The 26,558-nt window shown below is 44.8% G+C and overlaps 1 long non-coding RNA gene across 1 annotated transcript; it reads right to left on the bottom strand.

Moving 5' to 3' along the window:
* Nucleotides 1-12,253: 12,253 nt before the first annotated feature.
* LOC120913244 lies at nucleotides 12,254-26,554 on the bottom strand. The gene is made up of 3 exons (XR_005743488.1): nucleotides 26,374-26,554; nucleotides 19,251-19,355; nucleotides 12,254-12,552 (listed from the first exon to the last, which is right to left on the bottom strand). It is a non-coding gene; the product is annotated as an uncharacterized LOC120913244 (long non-coding RNA).
* Nucleotides 26,555-26,558: the final 4 nt, after the last annotated feature.

Here is a 26,558-nt window from a genome sequence, read left to right as displayed (position 1 = left end):
AATATTTTGAGTATTAGCGCAGGGCTTAGCCAATGTATGTGACCCTCCAGGTCAGACTGCCCTGCCGATGGAGCCCAACCGAGACCAAGATAGCGTGAGAGCAAGAAAGCCGGCTGACGTTTGAGTGTGTAATAAAGAGACAGCTGCTATATTTCTGAAAAGTGTTATAGGGGTGGGTCGGTTTATTTCTGTGATTAAAAAAAAGATGTTTATGGTTCTGATGACTATTCTTTAATATTACTGATGACTTATTTATTTATCAGTTGGAGGGGTGCATTGTGGGTATTTATTCATTAGCATTTGGAATGGTAATTTAGCTGCATTATCTATAATAAAAACCAAAATCTATTTCATTCGGGCTCTGTGAATTTTTTTTTTAGTGTCTATTCAAAAAAAAAAATAATAATAATTTAAATGCACCACACACATTATTTTTTTTAACTGACACACATGTTTATGTAAATGGGGAGAGGAGCAGAAAGAAAAAGAAGAGAAAAGGCAGCACCTGGCACTGGCTAATTACAGGAAAAATTCTTAACCGATTCAGCTCCGGGAGGTTTTACCCCCTTAATGAGCAGGCCATTCTTTTGCGATACAGCACTATGTTACCTTAAAGCGGTTCTCCACCCTAAAGTGGAGTCCCGCTGATCGGAACCCTCCCCCCTCCGGTGTCACATTTGACACCTTTCAGGGGGGAGGGGGGTGCAGATACCTGTCTAAAGACAGGTATTTGCACCCACTTCCGGCCCGGCATTCACGGGCAAAAGACGGGCATTCCGTCACATCCCGTCGCCCCCCCCGTTGTGTGCTGGGAACACTCGGCTCCCAGCACACAGCGGGAGCCAATCGGCGGGCGCGGCGCGACTCGCGCATGCGCCGTAGGGAACCGGGCAGTGAAGCTGCAGCGCTTCACTTCCTGGTTCCCTCAGCGTGGATGGCTGGGGGAGCAGCAGAGAGAGGAGCGATCGCTCGTCCTCTGCTGCGATCGGCGCTGGACTCCAGGACAGGTAAGTGTCCTAATATTAAAAGTCAGCAGCTGCAGTATTTGTAGCTGCTGGCTTTTAATATTTTTTTCCCATGGCACATCCGCTTTAACTGACAATTGCGCGGTCACGCCCAAATAAAATTGATGTCCTTTTTTTCCCCACAAATAGAGCTTTCTTTTGGTGGTATTTGATCATCTCTGCACTATAAGCAAAAAAAGAGTGTCATTTAAAAAAAAAAAAAAATATATATATATATATATATATATATATATATATATATATATATATATATATATATATATATATATATATATACAGGGAATGCAGAATTATTAGGCAAATGAGTATTTGGACCACATCATCCTCTTTATGCATGTTGTCTTACTCCAAGCTGTATAGGCTCGAAAGCCTACTACCAATTAAGCATATTAGGTGATGTGCATCTCTGTAATGAGAAGGGGTGTGGTCTAATGACATCAACACCCTATATCAGGTGTGCATAATTATTAGTCAACTTCCTTTCCTTTGGCAAAATGGGTCAAAAGAAGGACTTGACAGGCTCAGAAAAGTCAAAAATAGTGAGATATCTTGCAGAGGGATGCAGCACTCTTAAAATTGCAAAGCTTCTGAAGCGTGATCATCGAACAATCAAGCGTTTCATTCAAAATAGTCAACAGGGTCGCAAGAAGCGTGTGGAAAAACCAAGGCACAAAATAACTGCCCATGAACTGAGAAAAGTCAAGCGTGCAGCTGCCAAGATGCCACTTGCCACCAGATTGGCCATATTTCAGAGCTGCAACATCACTGGAGTGCCCAAAAGCACAAGGTGTGCAATACTCAGAGACATGGCCAAGGTAAGAAAGGCTGAAAGACGACCACCACTGAACAAGACACACAAGCTGAAACGTCAAGACTGGGCCAAGAAATATCTCAAGACTGATTTTTCTAAGGTTTTATGGACTGATGAAATGAGAGTGAGTCTTGATGGGCCAGATGGATGGGCCCGTGACTGGATTGGTAAAGGTCAAAGAGCTCCAGTCCGACTCAGACGCCAGCAAGGTGGAGGTGGAGTACTGGTTTGGGCTGGTATCATCAAAGATGAGCTTGTGGGGCCTTTTCGGGTTGAGGATGGAGTCAAGCTCAACTCCCAGTCCTACTGCCAGTTTCTGGAAGACACCTTCTTCAAGCAGTGGTACAGGAAGAAGTCACCATCCTTCAAGAAAAACATGATTTTCATGCAGGACAATGCTCCATCACACGCGTCCAAGTACTCCACAGCGTGGCTGGCAAGAAAGGGTATAAAAGAAGAAAAACCAATGACATGGCCTCCTTGTTCACCTGATCTGAACCCCATTGAGAACCTGTGGTCCATCATCAAATGTGAGATTTACAAGGAGGGAAAACGGTACACCTCTCTGAACAGTGTCTGGGAGGCTGTGGTTGCTGCTGCACGCAATGTTGATGGTGAACAGATCAAAACACTGACAGAATCCATGGATGGCAGGCTTTTGAGTGTCCTTGCAAAGAAAGGTGGCTATATTGGTCACTGATTTGTTTTTGTTTTGTTTTTGAATGTCAGAAATGTATATTTGTGAATGTTGAGATGTTATATTGGTTTCACTGGTAAAAATAAATAATTGAAATGGGTATATTTTTTTTTTTTGTTAAGTTGCCTAATAATTATGCACAGTAATAGTCACCTGCACACACAGATATCCCCCTAAAATAGCTAAAACTAAAAACAAACTAAAAACTACTTCCAAAAATATTCAGCTTTGATATTAATGAGTTGTTTGGGTTCATTGAGAACATGGTTGTTGTTCAATAATAAAATTAATCCTCAAAAATACAACTTGCCTAATAATTCTGCACTCCCTGTATATATATATATATATATATATATATATATATATATTTACTTTCTGCTATAAAACATATCCAATAAAAAAATAAAAAAATTTCTTCATCAATTTAGGCCAATATGTATTCTGCTACATATTATGGGTAAAAAAAAATATGGAATATTTTTATGGCATTTTTTTTTTTCTAGTAATAGCGGCAATCAGCGATTTTTAGCGGGACTGCGACATTGTGGCGGACAAATCAGACACCTAACCTAACCCTTTGGCACTTTTTTGGGGACCAGTGATCAGGGCTAGAAATATGCCCTGTTACTGTACTAATGACACTGGCAGGGAAGGGGTTAATATCAGTGACGATCAAAGGGTTAAATGTGTGCCATCGCTGGATCCCTGGACAGGTAAGTGTCCTTATATTAAAAGTCAGCAGCTATAGTATTTGTAGCTGCTGCCATTACATTTTTGGGGGGGGGGGAGCGTGGAGCTCCTCTTTAAGATGAGGCTGGCTGACCTCCCATGTAATGATGCCTACATAGTTTCAGGTCCAACATAATTTTGCAGAGCCAGCAGCAACTAAGGCCCCTTTGACACTGGGGCGGGAGGTGCGGTGGTGGTATAGCGCCGATATACCGCCAGAATTGCAAAGGTATTTGGCTGCTAGCGGTGCGTTTTTAACCCCCGCTAGCGGCCAAAAAAGGGTTAATACCGCCTCTGCAGAGGCACATTGCGGGCGGTATAGCCGCGGTTTCCCATTGATTTCAATGGGAATGAGTAGTGGAGGAGCAGTAAACACACCGCTCCTCTCACCGCTCCAAAGATGCTGCTAGAAGGACTTTTGGAGCGTTCCTGCTAGCGCACCGCTCCAGTGTGAAAGCCCTCTGGCTTTCACACTGGAGAAACAGCATCCACTGTTTAGGGTCGGTTTGCAGGCGCTATTTGTAGTGCAATAGCGCCTGCAAACCGCCCCAGTGTGAAAGGGGCCTAAGGGTGGCATTCTAACCAACACTGTAAGGGGGGCATTCTTCCCACTGTCTTGACTACCGCCAATGTAAGGGGCATTTTCCCAATGACCACTGTCAATGTAAGGGGTATTTCTCCAATGACCACCAATGGAGTAATCTTAGCGGAGGTTCCCTGAGACCCTAAAATTATTGCAAAGGTTCCTTTAGGGTAAAAAGGTTGAGAAAAAGGCTGGTTTATGTCATGATCAGTGGTGGGCGCTCCATTAGGGGCAAAGGGCTCTCTATGCGCCCGGCCCCTAATCTCCATGCAGGGCACCGGACACATGGATTTCAATGGTGTTTTTTTTTTACTTGAAGCACATGATTAGAGTCTGAGGCTCTAATTGGTTTCAAAAGGGGTGGGCTCGGGGCGCAGTACTCTTGTGACATTAGCAAATAAAAATTCATATTAAGACCCAATTGACCGGAAGGAGAAGCGACTGTCTGGTCTCTTGCAGAACGTCCATTGTTCCGTTGATTGGTCGGGCTCGGTGTCCCCCCATCAGCTGGTCCGAGCCCGCTTCTTCTATCTTCTATCCAGTGCTTCTCCTCTGGCCTGATACGGGCATCGCAAGTACTTCCCTACCCATAACTTCCTTAGGGGAACCAAGCTCAGTGACGTCCCCAAGCAACTGGACCTACCGGACGAACACTGAGCTGAGGCTGCACCGACTGCCCTGTAGTGTTGAGCGGAATACGCCATATTCGATTTTGCGATATATCACGAATATATAGACGAATATTCGTGAAATATTCGCTAAAATTGAATATTCGTGATATTTTATAAAAAAAAAAAATTGCGAAATTTTGCTAATGCGAATGCGAAATTGATTGCGAAATTTTGACAACTGTGGTAGGAGAACTCTGATTGGCTCTGATGCAAAAGAAGGGCGGAGAAAGTATTCGCGAATATTCGGAAATCGAATATTGGTGATATTTTATCGAAATTTCGCTAATGCGAATGCGAAATTGATTGCGAGATTTTGACAACTCTGATTGGCTCTGATGCAAAAGAAGGGCGGAGAAAGTATTCGCGAATATTCGGAAATCGAATATTGGTGATATTTTATCGAAATTTCGCTAATGCGAATGCGAAATTGATTGCGAGATTTTGACAACTGTGGTAGGAGAACTCTGATTGGCTCTGATGCAAAAGAAGGGCGGAGAAAGTATTTGCGAATATTCGGAAATCGAATATTCGCGATTGCGAATATTCGGCAACATAAAAGGATCGCCTCAGCTTAGCTACTCAGCCCAGGGTCTCTAATCATACCAGCAATGCTTTTAGACGTCGATAGGATGTGATCTGTTTTAAAAATAAATTTGAGAAAATACGAATATTCGGAATAGCGAATTTTGGCCGCGATATTCGAGTTATTCGCGAATATTCGAATATGCCATATTCGTAACGAATATTCGAAATGCGAATATTCGTGAGCAACACTACTGCCCTGGGAGCAGGAGAATGATGACCTCCCCTGTCTACCCCGAGCTACTGGACATGACCAGCCACATGGGGACCTTCCACAACACACCAGGCTCAGCCCCGAGCAACTGGCTGCTGGATTCTTCTATACAGGTATGTACTGGGGGGGACTGGGATCATACCCCACCATAGGCCCTATCACAGGGAGGATTGTTTTCCGGGCCCCCCAGAAAATGGAGCACAAGCCGCCACTGGTCACGGTGGCAGTTCTACAATGAATGACAACAACAAGGCCTCTTAATTTTGCGGCTGAAGAATTTTTTCATCGAATAGGTGAACAGAGATTCACCACCAGTCAATCAATGATGGTGGATGCTTGCAGGTTTGGATCTACACCTATATCATTGGGGGCCTTCTTGTTCGATGTACGCACGAATGGTCAGCTTAATGCCAGTCCTAAAAAAAAATGTCTGCATGCGGACAGATGCCCCAGCTGCAGTGTTCTTTTACTTCTCAGAACTAAAGCGAATTAGAAACATTTGACGGCACCTCATGCGGCGCAGAGAGAGGCTGCCTGCCGCTCCACTCCCACACACGCATATTGCAGTACAATGAAAGGAGTACAGAGCCCAGGCAACGTGTGAGGGGAACGGCTCTCATTCATACAGACACATTGATTACCCCTCCATCTGCCCGAGGGCCCGACAACATGAAACAGCCACAATGTCAGCACAGCTGTGACACTTCCCTTCATTATGTGTATGAAAGGACACGTACCACCCCACAGATCCCCCTTATTATTACAAAATATGCTAAGCTGTGATTTATGATCACTTCTAAGGCCTGTTTCAATAACCGGCGCTGTGTCACCATAGCAACCAGTCCTATTGGGACTCTGGGATAGAAAGAAAATCATGGAGAATCGTGGGTGTTACCCATGGCAACCAAGCAAGCTCAGGCCTAAGTTTCCTTGTGCTGTTAAAGCTGATTTCCAGGTATGGATTGTAGAGTGTAGTTATATTGGTCCAGCTTAGACCAATATAAAAAAGTTTGTGTCTTAGCATTGCTTTCCTGAGCTTCAAGTCTTTACAGGAAAGAGTTAACACTGGACAGTGCATTCTTCATCCGATCTTGGATTAGGCCCCTTTCACACTGGGGCGGGAGCCGCGGTTGGCGGTATAGCGGCGCTAACAATAGCGCCGCTATACCGTCAGATTTGCCGCGGGATTCGGGCGCTGTATTAACCCCCCACTAGCGGTCGATAAAGGGTTAATACTGCCCGCAATGCTCCTCTGCAGAGACGTATTGCCGCGGTTTCCCATTGTTTTAAATGGGAAGGAGCAGTATACATACCGCTCCTCTCACCTCTCCAAAGATGCTGCTGACAGGAGATTTTTTTCTCTCCTGCAAGCGCATCGCCTCAGTGTGAAAGCCCTCTGAGCTAGCTCCGGAGCCGCGGCCATAACATTAGGAAAGGCCGCGGCTTCGACCTAGCTCCGGAGCCACGGCAATCTGTGGATCACAGTGTGTGCTGATCCGAAGGGGGTGACCCGTTCGGATCACGGATCAACTGTGATCCGTTGCACCACTAGCAAAAAGAAAAAAATATTCATTTTTTTTCAAAATTGTCGCTCTATTTTTGTTTATAGCGCAAAAAATAAAAACCGCAGAGGTGATCAAATACCACCAAAAGAAAGCTCTATTTGTGGGAAAAAAAGGACGCCAATTTTGTTTGGGAGCCACGTCGCACGACCGCGCAATTGTCAGTTAAAGCGACGCGGTGCCGAATCGCAAAAAAGTTGCCTGGTCATTGACCAGCAATATGGTCCGGGGCTGAAGTGGTTAATAGGGATAGTTTTTTGTCTGTGGGCTGGGTTTTATTATAATTGGGGGGGGGGCATTCGTTTGTAGGTGTGACATAGTGAGGAAAGAAAAATGCGCCGCAGCGAAAAAAAATTAGCGTGGTTTAAGCTAAATATTGGGCGCTGCTTAAAGGGGGTGTGGTTAGAGTCTGAAATGAATGAGGGATGGAGGGAGAAACAAAGGGAGAAAGAGAGAGAAGGAAGGAAAGAAAGAGGAATGGAGGGACAGCAGGCCCAGATTCTACACCACAAAAGAAATATATGTATTCCAGAAAATGTAACAATCAGCAGATAAAGATACTCCAAACACCTAGTGTATTAGCGCTTCAATCATCTCGGCACCATGGTTGTTATGGTGTCAGTATGATTGAAACGCATTATTACTATTAGGACATTGAATGAATGAATGAATGAAAACTTATATAGCGCAGCACATGCGAACTTAATCGCCTCTGGGCGCTTGTTGTTCCTGTCTCCTTTGGTATCAAAAGAGATGAGTCTTGATCTTTCTCCTGAATGCTAAGTGATTCTCTTCCAACCAAATGCTGGTTGGTAAAGCGTTCCATAGTCTTGGACCCTGGACCGCAAATCTCCTTTCTCCTTTGGACTTGTATCTGGCTTTGGGTATCTGGAGGAGATTTTGATTGGTGGATCGCAGAACGCGATTGGGATTATGAGCTTTTATTTTTTCGCATAGATAATGGGGAGCATTCCCATAGATACATCTATGCGTTAGACAGAGTGCTTTAAAAGTGATTCTGTCTTTTACTGGTAACCAGTGAAGGGCTCTCAGTGAAGGTGAGATTGATTCCCAAGGTTTTTTCCCAGTCACAAGTCTAGCGGCCGTATTTTGAACGACTTGTAGATGAGCGATTTGGTACTTGGTGAGTCCGAGGTAAAGGGCATTTGCATAGTCCAATCTTGAGTTTACAATAGCTCCCACCACGACCGCTATGTCTTCCTTGGGAATAAAAGGAGTAAGTCTGCGTAACATTGTAATATAAAATAAAATAGTTCAACTCACCATAATGTAGAATCAGTGGGAGCCCTGAGCGTGTCACTTGCCATGTCGCCTGCCTCCAGATGCCATCAGGTGTCCCCAGCAGAGTCCCTCCTTACATCAGGAGTCCTCAGCAGAGCCCCTCTTTAGATCAGGCGTCCCCAGCAGAGCCCCTCCTTACATCAGGCGTCCCCAGCAGAGCCCCTCCTTACATCAGGTGTCCCCAGCGGAGCCCCTCCTTACATCAGGTGTCCCCAGCAGAGCCCCTCCTTACATCAGGCGTCCTCAGCAGAGCCCCTCCTTACATCAGGAGTCCCCAGCAGAGCCCCTCCTTACATCAGGCGTCCCCAGCAGAGCCCCTCCTTACATCAGGTGTCCCCAGCGGAGCCCCTCCTTACATCAGGTGTCCCCAACGGAGCCCCTCCTTACATCAGGTGTCCCCAGCAGAGCCCCTCTTTACATCAGGTATCCCCAGCGGAGCCCCTCTTACATCTTGAAGGGGTCACATTCACCTCATTAAGCCTGACTGGAATACCCCCAGGATGTTGCCAAGACCCCTTTCACACTGAGGCGCTTTGCAGGCGCTATAACGCTAAAAATAGCGCCTGCAAAGCACCCTGAAAGAGCGGCTCCATTCACTCCATTGTAAAAGCCAGAGGGCTTTCACACTGGAGCGGTGCGCCAGCAGGACGGTAAAAAAGTCCTGCTAAAAACATCTTTGAGGCGATGTAGGAGCGGTGAATACACCGCTCCTAAAGCGCCCCTGCCCATTGAAATCAATGCGCAGCGCCGATGAACCGCCGACAAAATGCCAGTGGTTTTAACCCTTTCTCAGCCGCTAGCGGGGGTTAAAAGCTCCCCGCTCGTGGCCGAATAGCGCTGCAAAAACGACGGTAAAGCGATGCTAAAATAGTGGCGCTTTACCGCCAACACCCGCGATGCCCCAGTGTGAAAGGGGCCTTATTGAGGCCTAGTCATTACTGCTCACCTCCTCCGTCACAAGAGTAAGCTCTCAAATGCTGCATCAGGGGAGAGAAAGGGCATGTGAGGGGGATTGAATCAGAGAAAAGACTCACTCCTGTTATGGTGGAGGTGAGCAGTAATGACTAGGCCTCGCTTAGTATTGTCCTGGGAATATTCCAGTCAGGTTTCATGAGTTAAATAAATGAACTACACTTATAGCAAGGGTATATTCAACTTCAGTCAGAGCTGTACAATTTGTTTTTATCTGCAGACACACTAGGTGAACTAACCCTTTAAAACGGCAACTAATCAGCATTAATTTCTCTCACTGACAGAAGCTGAATTCTGATGGTTTGCTATGGGTTACCACACGTAATCCCCCCCACACTGCCTTTTTAAATAAGGTTTACACAGATACATAGCGATGCCGCTTGTCATAATATCCCACCCCTCTCTATAGGACCAAATCTGAGGTTACCATGACAACCCCTTTTTCCTGCTCACTGAAAGTTGTATTTTCAGGAACGTACAGACTCTATATACTCGCTGTCAGTGTGGAGCTCAATTTAGCAGAGCCGCACATGGAGGACAAGAAAATTACCCACCATTTTTAACCATTTATTGTCTAGGATAAAGCAGGCCGAATCTCCTGAGTGGGAAAATAGTACCTCTAATTCACTAAAAGCCCATTTATTTCTTTACGTTGTGCGTTACCGCTATGCATGGAAAAGCAGGCTACGTGCATTGCGATTCATTTTGAACGGCACCCCAATGCACTAAGACAGCGCACATGCGTGCTGCATTTTGTGACATGTCCAATTTTCAGGATGTTATGGTGCATTGGTAGCCCTCTATTTTCAATAGGCTGCTTTAATGCAACAAAACAGAACATGCTTTAATGCATTACAAAAATGGAACAGGGTCCTTAAGGCATTTGGACAGGCCACGTAAAATGGCCCCAGCACAATTTCAGGAGCAAGACCCTTTCCGTAGGGGAAAAATATACGATTTTTGCGGTTCTCGTGCCTTCAAGGGCTTGTTCAAGTGTGTAGCTATACGGCCACCGCTCTGAAAAGAAATCCGCAGTTGCCCACTTTTCAGACAGCGTTTGACACATGGTGAGGGGGCGGTTGAAGGGTACATGTGGCACAGCCCAATTCCCTTGTTAAGGTACCACCTGCTAAATGCAACACACCCTTTAACTTTTTCTGTGACTATGAGGCAAACCATCGCAGCCGTAGTATGGGGACAACCCCTGAGTGACTGGATTTTTGTCATTAGGTGGGCAGTCAGGGGGGCAGCAAAACGGACTACTTTTAGCACCATTTTTGAGGATCTGTTGCAAAATTTCTTATCAGGAGATCCTGCCAGTAACAACACTTCCTGCTGCAGGCTGAAAACACCAAGCCATGGCCTCGCAACTAGCAGCAGTGTTGTCAGCCTGACATGCAATTCCCTGTTTGGGAACTGATCAGCAGCGATTCCTCTCCTCACCTCACCGACAACTTGTGTGTGAGGAGAGGAGAGCCCATCGCCTAACAACCAGCTCAGTTTACATCACATGATGGCTGTGATTGGACACGGCCGTCATGTGATCAGGAGGGCCTATCACAGAGCCCTCCTGCGGATCTGAGATGCGCCGTCTCCAGGTGACGCGAGTGCATCGGGAACGTGCGTGTGCAATCCCCCTCCTTCTGAGGGACGTTCCTGAACGTCCACTCAGAAGGAGAGAGCGCCCGCCCGGCCGTATATGTACAGTGGCCAGGTGGGAAGTGGTTAAAGAATTCTTTATTTAAAAATAAGGGGTATTTTTAAACATTCTAAAATAGGGTACCATCAATTTTTTTTTTTTACAAGAAAAATAAATAAAAGCTATACAGGTAACAGCCTCATGGTGGTTTGAACCGACAACTTGCTGCACCGAAGTGCGGCTTGCTACCCACTACACCAAGGGTGTCCAAACTTTTTTCAAAGAGGGCCAGATTTGAACGTGTGTGAGGGCCGACTATTCTGCCTGACATTCTTTGAACCATTAAAATTCTGCCTAAGTGTGTTTGTCTGAGCAACTAATACACGGCCCAACAAGAATTCTCCTGCCTTTGTGGCTGTGTGTGGTGAAGAGATGAGCTTGGGCGTGTTATTTGGATATACTGTATATATTTTATTTGTGGCCCCAACGAATCCCAGAGCGCTGCTTAGGACTAAGGATGAGCTTGGGCGTGTTATTTGGATATACCGTATTTATCGGCCTATAACACGCACAGGCTTACCATTGCCATGAATGCAGCCTCACCATTTCCATTAATGCAGCCTTACCATTGCAACCTCACCATTGCAACCAATGCAGCCTCACATGTGCCATAAATGCAGCCTCACATGTGCCATAAATGCAGCCTTACCATTGCCATCAGTGCAGCCTGAACGATGCCCATCTGCAGCCTTGGAGGGCAGAGGGAGGGGGCGGGACGAGTGCCGACAGATTACAAACAGGAGAATGTCTTGTTTACCCTGTGGCCTCTTTAATACAAAGTCCTGCCTCCTATGATAGACAGAACAGTCGTCCAATGACATCCCAGGAGACGGGACTTCCAATAGAGACGCTGCTGAGTAAACAGGAGATTCTCTTCATGTAATCTGACGGCGCTCGTCCTGCCCCCTCCAAGGCAGCGCCAATAAATACAGTATATATCTTTTGTGGCCCTGGGGGCCACAAACAATATATATATATCCAAATCCCCAGGGGGGCCATATTAAATCAACAGGGGGGCCGCATTTGGTCAGCACCCCCCCCCCCCCCGCTTCTCACTTTAATGTAAGATGTCATTTCCGACAGCAGAACACCCCCTCCTCCCGCTTCTCAACTTTAATGTGCCATGTCATTTTGCTTAGGGCCCCAGGTAGGTCAGGATCGGCACTGGTTTTAGCGTAAGAAGTGTTGATAGGTCAGCTTGGCATACCTCTAAATCTTTTTGGTATGCCTTTTTTTACCCCTAGCATGAATGTTTTTTTTTTTTTTATTATTATTTTGATTAGATACCTGTCAATTTTTATATAAAATTATTTCAATGACACTGTCACAACCCCTCGACATCAGACTTGCAGCTTGTCCCGCATTATCCATTGAGCTGTACATAATGACACACTGCCACAAGGAAATCATGTCACACGTCTTTATTCAGAAAACACAGCAGTGGTCTTGTCTCACCCCCTCCCACCCTCTGTAATCAGAGGCTTCTGGAAGGAAGATCATTCATCTGCTGGACTTTCTTGAACTGAAGGATCAAGACGGTCATGACGCCTTTCTCTTGACTGCCGGCATTTTTACTTGCATGAATAAGGCACCGGGTCACCTGACGTGGAGGTGGGGGGACTATGGAATTCTCCAGAGGTGTCAGAGGTCAGTGGGGTGGAAAGGGTAGGTGGTTGTGATTTTATTTCACCATCTTTCTTTTTCCCTATAATAAAAAATTAAATTGGGATTAGCATTTTAAACACTGAATATACAACTAATGCGTGCAACCCCAACTCACTGTACACAGGAGTGCTCTACGTGATGGTTTTATATTTGTAACAAAGTGGACCATACACAACTCGGAGGAACCCTTGAAATACTTTTCAGGTTATGGGGAACCCCCTGCTAAAATGTGATCAATAAGTTGTAGAAAGTTTTCTTTTCCAATAATTTTTATTGGTTATTTTTCAAAACAAAAAAAATCACATATTATGCAGTGTTGCCCAGTACAAAAACTCTGGCTGTACATCAAAAAGTCATAGAAATAATGTTGAGAAAATACTTTGTAACATTCTCAAAAAGGTAACAATACTATAACCCCCCCCCCCCCCGGGAACCCCTGAGTTGCAGAATCCTAACATGTTACCAACTGTAGTAAGCAGTATATGCAAGCACACTATTCGTGCAAAGACTTATAGCTAGATTCAAGTAGAGTTAGGTCGGCGTATCAGTAGATGCACTTAAACCTAAGATACGACGGCTTGCGCCGTCCTATCTTAGGGTGCAATATTTTGGCTGGCAGCTAGGTGGCGCTTCCATTGCGGTCGGCGTAGAATAAGTAAATCACTAGTTACGCCTATTCACGAACGTACGCCCGGCGCAGTACAGATACGCCGTTTCCGTAACGCATTATCAGGCCTAAATTTATTCCATCCAATAGATGGAATAGTAATGTTAAAGTATGGCCGCCGTTCCCGCTTCGAAATTCGAAAATTTTACGTTGTTTGCGTAAGTTGTCCGTGAATAGGGATTTACGTCGTTTACGTCCACGTCGAAATCAATAGGCCCGTGCGGCGGACTTAGCCGCAATGCACACTGGGAAATGTAGGCGCCCGGCGCATGCGCAGTTAAAAAAAAAATGTCAATCACGTCGGGTCAAGCCTCATTATCCTAAAACACGCCCCCTCAGACAAATTTGAATTAGGCGCCCTTACGCCCGCCCGCTTTAGGCTACGCCGCCGTAACTTAGCAGGCAAGTATTTTGAGAATCAAGTATTTGCCTCGCTAACTTACGACGGCGTAGCCTAAACACGCTAAGCTACGCCGCCGCAAAGTTGCGGCCATCTCTCTGAATCTAGCTATATATCTGCCAAGGAACCCACCTGAGAAAGAAAGTAGACCCCAGGGTCCTAAGCTAACATTCCTGAAGATTTCTTTAAGCTACATAGCTACATAGATCCAAGGGTTCCATGTTTTCTCAAACAATTATGCCACGTACACAGGATCCGAAATTCCGACAAGAAAAGTCCTATGTGAGGTTTTTGGTCGGAAATTCCTGTCAGATTTTTCGCCAAGAAAAATGTGAGAGCTGGTTCTCATATTTTCCGACAGGAAAAGTTCTTGTCGGAAATTCCGACGGAGAAAAATCCTACGCATGCTCGGAAGCATTAAACTTAGTTTTTCTCGGCTCGTCGTAGTGTTGTATGTCACCACATTCTTGATGGTCGGAATTTGGTGTGACCGTGTGCATGCAAGACAAGTTTGAGCCAAAATTCAGTCGAAAAAAAATTAATTCCACGGTTTTCTTGTCGGAATTTCCGATCGCGTGTACGCGACATAAGAGTTTGTCACTCAGAATTGCTGAAAGAAGTTCACGTTGTAGAAGGTTTTCAATAAAAAATAAAAAGTGGGAGGGAATGTGGTATGCGTATTTTGACACCCAAGACAGATCTTTTATTTAACGCCCACCTGTTGTAGACAATAAAATTATTATTATTCATTATCTTCAAATTAAATTAAGAATAATAATAGAAAAGGAATACAGAGAGTGAAAACTGTGGTGTCCAATGTAGAACTTACTCCCTTGCACTGGTGGTATGTGGAGAGTTGACCCTTGCATTTGTGGCCAGTGTGGGTAGGAGATCAATTTGCTCACCACTCAAGGAACCTCAGGAGGAACGCTGGTTGTGAAATGCTCTACAAGAGCATATCCAGCATGCCAGCAGTCCAATCAGAAAGATGATTTACTTGCCTATACATGTCAAACATGAGACTAGCGTTTCTCTCTTTACCAACATGACAGACATACCTTGGCTTATAATGTATGAGTATGGGGGTGGATTTGTCTACATATTTAATTTTAGAGGACCACCCTCCAATAAATGTGTAGGAGTAAAACAACGACCACCAATTTAGCATTTCACCACTTCCTGGAGTTTGGCCAACATATATCAATCAGCCAGTCCCAAAAAGCAGTTCTTTGACGTCACCAGCTAGGCTCTGTTCCAGCATCTCTTCGTTCTACAGGCATATCTTTGGCTTGCTGAATCCCAGTGCTACATATCTTGCCCACCAGGTTCATGCAGTCCCTTCAAGCAACAAGTTAACTATACATTTTCTTCCATCACTCACTGCATGCTTGCACCACATTTGGCATTTGTAGGTTCACTTTGGAATTTTAAAGTGGGTTATCTGAGCAGCTAGCCAATTAAGTGTAGCGCCTGGCTACTTTTAGAGCTGGTGCCATGTAAATTTAAGGGGGGAGAATTCAAAGAGGTAGTTGGCTCTGAATTGGTTTGACTGTTTCAATTAAGGGTCTCTGCTCTAGCTTGGCTGTGCTGTGGGCTGACCTTTCGTCCAGGGACTTCCGTCACCCCCGGACGGCAGGTGGCAGCGGTGTGGTCAAGTGCTCTGAGTGCCACTCCTTAGCAGCCAGTGAGGGGATGATCGCCTCGTTGGGCATGCTGGGGAGGGGTATAAATGGGGCAGATGCAATTACCTCAAGATTCTTCCTCATGTGGCGCCCACCATTGGGGTAGCCATTCCACAACACCCCCGCATATGGCCCTCCTGGCCGGGGTGTGTGTGGGCAGCAGTGTTCCTGGACCACGTTGGCCCGGAGCGATTGATCCACTGTGTGGGCCCAGTAGTCGACTGGGTCCCCAATCTGGAGGGGGTCCCGAGCTGTCCGTCCAATTGGAGGAAGCTGACCGGGGAGGAGTCTGTCCGGGGGAATACCAAGCATGAGGCTGGTGTTCCAGGAGGGGCCTGTTCATTCATCGGGGACCACCCGAGTTCTGACAGGCTGGATGTTGGTCGCCTGTTAGCTACTGACTGTGCAAAACTACCTGAAGGAGATCCGGGTGCTGAATCTACTAGAGAGGATTCCGGACCATAATTGTCTCCAATCTTAGAAGAGAAAAAACATGGAATACCCCCTTCAAGGGTGGGACTTTTGAAGTGACACAAACACATAAATTGTAAAAAAAAGATAACAATTTTATTTAAATAGATAAAGTCAGGACATCAATGAGTGTCCAAAAAAGGATAAAAGCCACATGCAAGTGGTATACAGATCCTATTTCATAAGCAATTAAACAGACATAAGACCAAAAATAGTCCTTGATGAGCACTGATTGTTGGGATTGATGAGCACTGATCAATCCCACCTATCAATACTCATCAATCCCATCAATCAGTGCTCATCAATCCCACCTATCAGTGCTCATCAATCCCACCTATCAGTGACCCAGGGTTGGACTATTTTTGGTCTTATGTCTGTTTAATGTTTTATGAAATAGGATCTGTATACCACTTGCATGTGGCTTTTATTTTATTTTTTTGGACACTCATTGATGGCCTGACTTGATCTATTTAAATAAAACTGTTATCTATTTTTTTACAATTTATGCGTTTGTGTCACTTCAAAAGTCCCACCCTTGAGGGGGGTATTCCATGTTTTTTCTATAACTGTAGGGATGTGGTGACTTACAAACACTGACACTCTCCCGATTGTGGGGTCCTCTTATCCCAATCTTATAAGAGGGTCTGTGGCAGAGACTTAAACCTAAGTTCGAAAGACATTCTGGCTGCCAGGCTGGTGAGAGAGGCCTGTCCAGGTGCGCTATACCCACTCTGGCTAGAGTGGCGAAGTAAAGCGTTGTTGGAAGCAGGACTGTTATACCTGGATCTACTGTCTCCTATTTGCTATCCCTTCACCTTTCTACTATTTAACCGTTTTTACCTGGCTGGGTAAAAAAAGCACAGAAAAGATGTAAGATGTCTGCTGAGGTCACGTGGGGCACCACCCTGCAACCGGACAGTTGTAGCCTTGTGACTGTAGTAAATCATTGAGAAACCAAAAAGTTCCTCACAACTTCCTTCCTTCCTTCTGCATTGCCGCTTCAGTCGAGCGCCACCTGCAGTGGGGAGTACAGACTGCACCTGCCTACACTGGAGTTCTGCTCTAATGAATCAAACTTGTTGACAATCATTTAATAGTGTTCATATAACCAGCTTTGTCCCACACTGCATTATGATATGGAAAGGCAGAAAAGCCATACTGCACACACCAAAGAGGAAATTGACGTCCCTCTTATAATGATCTGTTGCTAGAACGGGTATAGCAAATGTTCCTCTAAAGCAGCCAAGAAACGGCAGAGCCATCTGGGGACTATTTCTGTGAATAAGCAGCACTGTCTGTGCAAAAGGCTGTCCTCGCTATATAGCCCAGCTGTAGCTCATCACCATCTCCCCAGAGTCAATGTAAGAACAGATTTTACCTATCATGCGGATTTATCAATCTCCACCATAAATGTTCTAAGCAATGGCAGCTCAGATATTTCTCCCATGATTGAATTACTGTTAGAATTGGAGTCTAATGCGGCGTACACATGGTCGGAACTTCCGACAACAAATGTTCGACGTGAGCTTGTTGTTGGAAAATCTGACCGTGTGGATGCTCCATTGGACATTTGCTGGTCGGAGTTTCCGACAACAAAAATTTGAGAGCTGGTTCTCAAATTTCCCGACAACAAAAGTAGTTGTCGGAAATTTCGACCGTGTGTACACAATTCAACGCACAAAATCTCTACGCATGCTTGGAATCAATTTGACGTATTCTCGGAATCATTAAACGTAATCTTTCTCGGCTCGTCGTAGTGTTGTACGTCACCGCGTTCTTGACGTTCGCAATTTCCGACAACATTTGTGTGAGCGTGTGTATGCAGCTTTGAGCAAACATCGAAAAAAATCCACGGTTCTGATGTCGGAATGTCCAATTGTGTGTATGCGGCATAAGGGTTTCATATATATATATATATATATATATATATATATATATATATATATATATATATATATATATATATATATATATATATATATATATATATATATATATATATATATATATATATATATATATATATATATATATATATATATATATATATATATATATATATATATATATATATATGATTAGCTCGGTAGCGGGGGGGTGTCACCCCCTGGATGGGTTCACTACACCCTGAACGATACAGAGAAACAGCCGAAGACGATTGAAAACAAAGAATTTGGTTTATTCTTCCATCTTGCTGAAAACAATTGCAAGCATCCAAACAGCATAGACAAAATCAAACATCAAATAAACCCTGGCCACTTAGGTTCCTGTGAGGTGAAGGTAGACGCCCCATCTATGGAGTCTGGCACAGCCTTCTGCTGAGCAGACACTGCTGGTCATACAGCAGAAAAAAAAAAAAAAAAAGTATTTTTGATTTTTATCACACAGAAAAATCAACAGCACCTCACCTCTTCAGAAGTATTTCTGTTCACTGCTCTCCTTCACTCAAAAAGCCTCAGGATGCAGCATTCAGTAGTAACCCTCTGGATTACTTATAGAGGCCTTAATTGCCTCATTCTGAACAGCTGAAGTTTTCCAACGCCCTTAAACCTTTCTGGTTTAAGGGCGTTACAAGGAAACCATTGAGATTACAATTGATTGATTGAAAATACGTTTATTACTAGGGTGGACCTCCTCCGCTTTAACAGAAATCAGAAGATTTCAGTGCCTCTGTTGTAAAACAAGCTTTGAAGACAAATTTCTTCCCAATGCTTATAGCTACAGAGGTCAGCAAGGGCTTGGGTTACTGTTCAGAATATGCAAATACTTGGGTAGGAATAGTCTGGGCACAAGTTCTCATATCTGCTGAAGTGTGCGTTACTGCTGCAAGTTATGGAATTTGTCATATCGAACATGTAGCCTGCACTGCCACCTTGAGGCTGCACAAAGAATAACAAATTACAAAATCTCACAACAGCTAAAATACACCTAGTACTCTGGTAAACTGACAGGGGTATGTGTACTAATTATATATATATATATATATATATATATATATATATATATATATATATATATATACACACATATATACATATATACACACATACATATACACATACATACATACATAATATAATAATCCATATTATTATATATTACTATTCTTTGCCTTTAGTTCTACTCTAAGTGGAACTTGTATTGCTTCACGTACTACCAGGACAGGGACGGGATGGACAACAATAAAAATATTGTCAGTAGCCCTGACAGGAAGCAAGAAGGAATATTCACAGTAGGGATACAGACAGTAATAAAATACCTGACAGAGGCTCTAACTTCTAACCCTCCCCCACTTCATGCAAACCAAAATAATAATTTTGAATGGAATTTAGACCATCCCATGTTGTCTAGAAAGTGGAGTCAGAATTGTGCAACTAGAAACTTGCATAACCTGTCACATGAGTCCAGCCATTCATTATGCCCTGATATTTCTGAACAGGCTAGAAAAAGCAGGGGGAGGGGGGGTATGGCGTTTCCGAAATTGGTATTTACAAGCCAACATATTTGCGGTGACCTACCTTGGCGCAGTGAACATGATGGTCTTGCAGATCCACTGGCTGCCCCAATGGCCTCCTCGCCTCCACGAGTGGAGTTGGATATTTTGCGTGCCACATAGCGGCACGCTGAACAGGAGAAAAAAAAAAAAAAAAAAAGGTTATTTATAAAAAAAAAAATTGAAATAAACAATATTTAAGCTACATATTGTTACATTATTGGTTGTGTGAATTGAGCGAATCAGTGCTTCTTCACACCATTGCATTAAATTACACTCATGCCTTTTCCACAAAAAGCATAATGGATTTCTGTAGCATTTTTAATGCATTGCGTTAAATTTTACATGCTTTTCTTCTTTCATCATTTCCTGTCTCCAATTTATGTTTGTTGGCAGTATAGTATACTTAAAAGCACAAATAAAATGCATATTGCATTTTTAGTGCGTTTTCCCATGCATTGCTATTAACCAGAGCTGCACGATTCAGGCTAAAATGAGAATCACTATTTTTTTGCTTAAAATAAAGATCACGATTCTCGTGGCGCAACATCATCTTTCATACCATATAAAAAATAAATCATTAAAGTGTATTGTTTTCCAAAAAAAATTGCTTTTGAAAGACGACTGCATAAATACAGTGTGACATAAAATATTGCAACAATCGCCCTTCTATTCTCTAGGGCGCAGGTGTCAAACACAAGGCCCGCAGACCGAATCCGGCCATTTCATGTGGAGCTCCAGCTCTCCTCCAGACCCTTACTTTCTGCTTTTAAGCAATGCATCCAGCTTCTTCCCAGCAGCAGCATAAGGAAAGGGGGGTGCACTGTGATGTAAGGGAGAGTGGGGGACTCAACTTCTGATGGTGGGGTGGCTCTTAACATCTAATGTAAGAAGAGGGGATGTGCTGATACAGCCTTTTGAGGGCAATCATAATGCTGATGCGGCCCACGACGAAATGGAGTTTGGCACCCCTGCTCTAGGGTCTCTGCTAAAAAATATATACATAATGTTTGGTGTTTTTTCTCTACACGTTACATAGAATCTGTAAATGCTGTTTTTAAGATCAGGAGGGGAGTAGAATTGAAAATTTTGATTCTTAACGATTAATCATGCAGCTCTACTATTGACTATAATGTAATGCATCTTTACAAAAAATGCATCAAGTGTGATTTTTTAGAAATGCAACGTAGTGCCCTCTAATTCACCACACCAATGGGAAGAGCTTCATTGATTATCACGGTAAATCGTTTTTATGTGCTTTTAGTGAACTGCGATCCTGCATTGTAGCGCACATAAAATGTAAAAGGTGTGAACAGGTCTTCATTCCATAAAAAAAAAAAAAAAATGGAAAATAAGAGCAGTTATCCCTTTTTCCCTTCTTCCCTGACTAAGTTACACCATCTGCAGAGGTGGGGGCGCCAAAGTGCCAGAGTACTCCCCTCCCTCCTCTCCTTGTTTGTGTCCATCCAGAACTAGTATTCTGAGCATAGGTGTGTGTCCGTCCAGAACTGGTGTGTGAGCATAGGGCAGCCTGGCAGTGCTCTCTTCCTGACACAAGGGTTTTAGTTTTCAGTGGCTGCCGAGTGCTGATGTGCAGGAATGAATTCTTCACACTGAGAGTTTTGGATCCCGCACTGTCTCTTCCAACTCGATTTGGAATGCCTCCCCCTCCCATCTCTATCTTGGGCTGCACAGAGAGAGAACCAAGGTGAGTCACAGTGTTCAGTGTGTTATGGGGATGGCATCCCCAGCATTTCTTTACACGTGCTCTGGGCTGCCCCTGCTCTAGATGTTTTATGGCATGATAGGTTGCATAGGATACACAGCCCCTACTCATTCCTGCGCCTCAGTAGTCCATCTACAGATGTGATGTATTATGAGATGTACCAAGAGCCCTTTCACACCGACAGTGCGGGGGCATCGGCGGCAATGCGCCGCTAGTTTTACCTGCACTTTAGCGTCTTAGAGGTACATTTATGTTCAACTTGTTCTTTATTGGAGTTTCAAAGATACATACATGTTATAGCCACACAGTAATAATAACAGAAACAGATGTCCCAACTAGAGACAAGCTCTTCTAACAAGCATTATCATGTTAAAGCAAAAAGTGAAAATACTAAAGAAGGTGGGTGAACCTGGTCTCTGACCGTCACCTGTACAATGTCTGCAGTCTCTGACCGTCACCTGTACAATGTCTGCAGTCTCTGATTGTCTCCTGTACAATGTCTGCAGTCTCTGACCGTCTCCTGTATCATGTCTGCAGTATGTCTGGGGGCTCCTTCTAACAGAAGCCCTCTCTGTGTCCATCAGAGAGGCCCCCCTCCAAGTCCCAATTAAGTACTCTGCTTCTCTTCCTGTATTTTGTTGTTAAGAGATCATGCAAGGTTCCCAGGTTAATGAACACTGCATGGGGGAGCATCTCTGTGGTTGGGTCATTGCCATAGAAACATTTGTAAAGGGGAGGAGTTAGTAAAATGACCACGCCCACGTGGGGTGCCAGAAATATTTCTGCACCCAGGCGCCTGTGACCCTAGGATCGGCCCTGCACCATCCTTCCCAAATTTGGTGGCTACGATCCTCTACTGTGTTTAATTCCTGGTGGTGGGCACCCCTGGGTAGTAGATCCCAATAGACTTTTATAGGGAAATGTTGAGAGCTGGTCCCAAAGAAATTCATGGAAAACTACTATGCAGAACAGCCAGCACATAAATGATGCATACAGAAGATTTTCAGGTTGGGATGTAAACAAACAGCAGAGGCAGCCAGATTGTGGTAAGTATGCATGTGGAGAAGTGAAGATGGCAAAAAGGATAATAATTGCATTTTGTCTCTTAGTGCGCCTTTCTTTTTAAAGGATGAAGATGAATCCAGTTACATAGTACAAACCTTCATATACATACAAAACTCTCCCCCCCCCCCACCAATAGTGATGAGCCGTACAGCTCTGGGTTCAGTTAGGAGATCAGGGCTCAAGTCCTGCAGGAACGCGTGGGAACAGAGTTCCTGCACTTTTTTCACAGCAGGAACTCAGTTCCCTTTGCAGGACTAGAGCAGCCGAGCCGCCTGAGCCAATCCTTCACCAAGCGGCGATGCCCAGCTCGAGTCACTGTCAGGGGCAGGCGAACCTTATTAATCCTTTATGTTACTGGCCGCTTCCTGTATATGGATTCATCGGGTAGTGTGCGGGTATTCCGTCACTTCCTCAATGCCGCAATGTCTCTTGGGAGCTTTTGTCATTGTTCCCAGGAGACATTGCGGAGGTCTGCCGCAAGTTATCGCGGGATTTAGAAAGAACTTGCATGCGGTTTAGTAATTATGCATATGAGCGTAACATTTTTTTATTTTTTTGGTGGGGGAGTGGATCTTGGGTGGGAGTTCCCACACTTTTTCCCCCAGGACTTGACCCCTGTAGGAGGGGGTTTCTTTACTTTAAAGCAGTTCAGGTACCAAATCCGAACCTCATTAAAATCAAAAGGAGCAGAATCTGTCAAAGAAAAAATGCCCATTGTCTGGCCTAATATGCAAGGGGGGGGGGGGGGGTTGAAAAAAAATAACATGCCCTGGATAAATAAAAATGCAAAAAAGCAGCCACCGATTCCTTAACAACCATTGACAGCTGAAAGCTGTGCCGAACACCTCCTACAGCTCCTTTCACAAAAGGTGGCCAGAAGGTGGTACAGAAAGGCAAGGTGAGCTGTGGTTTGCCCATAATTCTACCATTGCAGCCAGACAGGTTTGTACAGAATTTAGGCTCCACTTTCAGAGTTTGATGGATGGCACTGCATGTCTTATGCCCCTATGCCCCGGGTCCGCTATGCTCCGATTCTGCAGACGGAGGAAAATCCTATTTTTCCATCCGACTGCAGATCGGATCTGCAGATCGGATCGGATCCAATCCCCCCATAGGGGACAGCGGAGATCTGACAAGGCGGTCCCTGCACAGTGTGCGGGGACCGCCCTGTCATCCGCCGGCTCAGTGGGGATCAATGGCGCGATCCCCGCTGAGCAAGCGGAGGTTCACAGGGCGGATCATTACGGATGTGTCCCGTGTGAAAGGGGCCTTACACATGTGCTGCATGCCAAAGGTATTTATTAAGGCCAGTTCATACACCTTCTGCAAACAAATAAATAAAACAGCTGCAGGGCAGAGTGGTTCGGAGAAGTGGAACACTTTTTTGCAGCTCTTGGTGTCATCCTGAAATGTTTTGCACCGCAGCTGACCTACAGTGCATAGAAATGAATAGAATGTCACTTTGTGGCATTTCTAAAAATACCAGAAAAAAACAAAACAGTGCATTGTATTGAAAAAAATGCAGAGCACCATCACTATCTGTAGAGAACAGGGTTTTTCATTTTTCTAAAGGTAGTGTGAATCCACCCTTGTGTGTCTCAACTGTAAACTAAATGCTTACTCATGGTTGCAAAGCAGTATTTATACAGGGTTGTCTGCTGAGCGACTGGAAACTGCTGATCTACCACCCTGCACCACAGATCACTTTTCAGAGGGTAGTAGAAACTGCTGCCTCTGTAAAAGAGCCCTAAAAGCTCCTTTAGTTTTTACCAAAATTATGTAAAGTGAGGGACTACCTAAGAAAGGGGTTGCCCAAGCTGTCGCCCAAGATGGCTATGAGTGCGGGCCAGCACAAAACTAACTTAAAAATGTGGATTTTTGGGGGGGGATTATTTTCTACAAACGTGTTTACACTCATGCCGCGTACACACGACCGGTTAAACCGATGAGAATGGTCTGATGGACCGTTTTCATCGGTCCAAACCGATCGTGTGTAGGCCCCATCGGTTAGCTACCCATCGGTTAAAAAAAAAGCCAACTTGTTTTAAATTTAACCGATGGATCCCTAACCGATAGAAAAAAAAAAAACGATCATTAGTAGGCATGACCATCGGTTAAAAATCCACGCATGCTCAGAATCAAGTCGACGCATGCTTGGAAGCATTGAACTTCGTTTTCTTCAGCACGTCGTTGTGTTTTACGTCACCACGTTCTGACACGATCGTTTTTTCATCGGTTAACCGATGAAAACGGTCCATCAGACCGTTCTCATCGAATGGCCCGATCGTGTGTACGCGGCGTATGTTTGTGCGCAACCGTTTTCAAGGATGAATCACGCAAAGGGCAAAATTAGAAATCACCTCGAGGCTGGGTTCACACTATTGAGAATTGAATGTGGTTTTCCCTGCATCTAATTCGGATGACAGGAGACTGTGTCCGGCTCTCAATGGAGTCGGTTCACACATGTCCAGTGGCATTCCACAGAAAAGGAATTCTGTGCATCTTTGACTCCATTCCAGGTCCAAATTGAGCCAAACATTATATATAGAATATATAACCTGAAAACGGTGAACGGGTGAGCACTGGACACCCTGCTGTGCCACACAGCCACAAATAGTTTGAACCCAGCCTTAGAATTAATTGAGAATTGCTACTGCTTCCATCCAACTAGATATTGATGCGTTAGTTTATCAAAAACAGTGTCAAATATTGCTCTCGTTTTATGTTGCCCTCAGATCCCACTGCCCTGCTGGAGTCGGCATTGCATTAGTCTGCACAATAAGACTTAGTTCATACAGGCTTACCTAAAGTGGTTCTAAAGGCTAAAAGGTAAGATAAAAAAATAAAATAAAATAACCCTTCTGTGTGCAGCAGCCCCCCCATACTTACCTGAGCCCCATCTCTATCCGGCAATATTGCACAAGAGCCTCGGCTGTCCAGGACTGTCCCTACTCATTGGCTGAGACAGACTGCTGTCAGTCAGTGAGCCAATGAGGAGAGAGGGGGTGGGGCCAGGGCCGCGGCTCTGTGTCTGAATGGACACACAGAGCAGTGGCTTGGGTGCCCCCATAGCAAGCTACTTGCTGTGGGGGGCACTCAGCTGGAGGGAGGGGCCAGGAGTGCCGACGGGGGGACCTGAGAAAAGGAGGATCGGGGCTGCTCTGTGCAAAACCATTCCACAGAGCAGGTAAGTATACTGCAACGTTTTTTTTTGCTTGTGCATTAGGGTAGCCAGACTTCCCTGGTTTCCGGGGACAGTCCCCGGATTGAGGACGCTGTCCCTGCAGCCCGTCTGTCCCCAGATCTGTCATCTGAGCAGGGGGGCCCGGAGGTAGAACGCGGTGACCATAGGTGTGCGCAGCTTATTGTATTAGGGTGTGCACCCCAAAGTTCAACCACACACTACCGATCACTCACAATGTTCATTCCAAATGGGAAGGGACCAGTAAATTACATACTTGATGGCCCGTTCCCTCATTCATCCCTGCAGCAACAGCCGGTGGGAGAGGAGAGAAGGGAAGCCAGCAGTGCTGCAGGGGAAAGAGGGGGGGCCAAGGCAGTAGGGCAAATCTGTGCTGCACAGGGTGATTAGGGTGTGCCCGGGCACACCTGGCACACCCTGTGCGCACGCCTATGGCGGTGACATACAACACTACGACGAGGCAAGAAAAAGAAGTTCAATGCTTCTGAGCATGCGTTGAATTGTTTCCAAGCATGCGTGTTTTTTTTTTCCCCATCGAAATTCCATACAGACGAGCGGTTTTCCCGCTAGGATTTTTTCCTGACGGGAAAAAAGAGATCCTGCTCTCTTTTTTTTTTTTTTCTGCAGTTTTCCTGTAGAAAAAAGTCAGATGGATCATACACATGGTCGGGATTCCCGGCCAAAAGCTCTCATCTGAGTTTTTCCGACGGGACAACCGGTCGTGTGTACGGGGCATAACATTAAAAAAAACAAAGCAACAACAACAACACACACATATTATTCTGTTCCAGCTTTTGTTTTTTAGCTTGTAAAAAAAATATATATATTTTTGCAAGATAATCTTGACAAAAACATTTTTTTGCTTGTCCCAAAACAAAAAGACAAAACAATGTATTGATGCCTTTGGAATAATAGGTGACAACAAATAAACAAAAAGTAGCAACAAATAACAGTAATTACCAATAAAGTAACAATAAGTAAAACGTAACAAATACATAACAATAAGTAACAAATTAAGCAGTAACAATCAGCTTCCAGTGAAGATTTAGAAATCACTGTGGTCCACCATAGGGGGCATGTTGAAGATGAAGGGCTAATATGTGTAGCACTGTGCCATGCATGGGGTATATACCTCCCAGCCAGGGGGATACTTACCACTAATGATCAATCATACCATCCTGTATGTTGTCCCTGACACTAGTCAGTGTCCTTCCTCTGTACTGATCACTGCCCTTGGCACCAGTCACTGTTCTCCTCAATACTGATCACTGTCTCTGCTGGCACCAGTCAGTGTCCCTCCTCTGCACTGATCTCTGTTCCTGGCAATTGTTTTCACCCCA

Source organism: Rana temporaria, chromosome 9 (assembly GCF_905171775.1).
Source record: "Rana temporaria chromosome 9, aRanTem1.1, whole genome shotgun sequence".
Lineage (NCBI taxonomy): Eukaryota > Metazoa > Chordata > Amphibia > Anura > Ranidae > Rana > Rana temporaria.
Note: the sequence above shows the minus strand (reverse complement) of the source record. Positions and strands in the feature narration are given on the sequence as shown.